Source organism: Aptenodytes forsteri, unplaced genomic scaffold, assembly GCF_000699145.1.
Source record: "Aptenodytes forsteri isolate BGI_AS27 unplaced genomic scaffold, ASM69914v1 Scaffold429, whole genome shotgun sequence".
Classification (NCBI taxonomy): domain Eukaryota; kingdom Metazoa; phylum Chordata; class Aves; order Sphenisciformes; family Spheniscidae; genus Aptenodytes; species Aptenodytes forsteri.
Window position 1 is genome coordinate 421,954 of NW_008794432.1, and position 882 is coordinate 422,835.

Here is an 882-nt window from a genome sequence, read left to right on the forward strand (position 1 = left end):
GCCCCGTTCCTCTCTCCCCCTGCCCTCCCGGCAGGCCAGCGGTGGACGACGCTGCTGCTCCTCCTCTCTCTTGCTCTTTCCTGCTCTCTCTCTCTCTCTCGTTGTCCGCGACCTCCGCCGGCGCGCGCCACCGCCCTGGCACTCACGGCTCCACCAGCACCTCCTTGCCCAGCGGGCCCCGCCGCCGGCTCCTCCGCCTTCATTTTCGCTCTGTTTTTAACCTGACTTTGCCTCCCCAGCTACCTCGGGCTCTCCGGTCCTCCCGGGGTGTCGTCCCGCCAGGGCGGGCAAGCCGTGTGTGTGTGGGTGTGCGAGGGCTGCCGCTCCGGGCCGCCGCGTGTGCCTCCGTCCCCATCACCCCCAGGTCCCCTCCCCGCGTCTCCATTGGCGTGTGTCTGCGTGTGCTCGGCGTGTCGGTGGGTGTCTCGTGGCATGCGTGTGGCTTTGCCCGCTGAGCCCGCCGTGACGCTGGGGCTGTGCCGGCGGCATGCTGCCCGCCACGGTGTGTGTCCCGTTGGTCCGTCCGTTGGTTTATCACTGTGTCTCGGCTCGGGCAGGAGCCGTGGCGGGTGGGAGCGTGGGGTGCATCGTGGGGTGCCTGTCTGTGTGCACATCCCCTCTCTCTTGGGTCTGTCTGCACCGCGGGAGCCACCCAGGGCTGCCCCGTCCCTGCCGCCATGTGCCTTGTGTCCCCTGTTGTCCCTGTGCATCGTGGCAGCGTAGCCCCGGCATGCGCCCGCCCGCCTCCATCGCTGCTCTTGTCCGCGTGCCCGCCGCAGCTCCCGGCTGCCCACCCTCCCGCCGGGCCGCTCCCTCCCCGGCACCCTGCCCACCGTCCTGCAGCCGGCTGGGAGCCGCCAGCTTGGCCCTCCCCGAGACCCG

General features: G+C 71.2%; 1 protein-coding gene across 1 annotated transcript in view; it reads left to right on the forward strand.

Annotated features, from left to right (window-relative positions):
* Positions 1-882, forward strand: part of SYT7 (synaptotagmin 7) — a 34,637-nt gene that overhangs the window by 29,242 nt on the left and 4,513 nt on the right.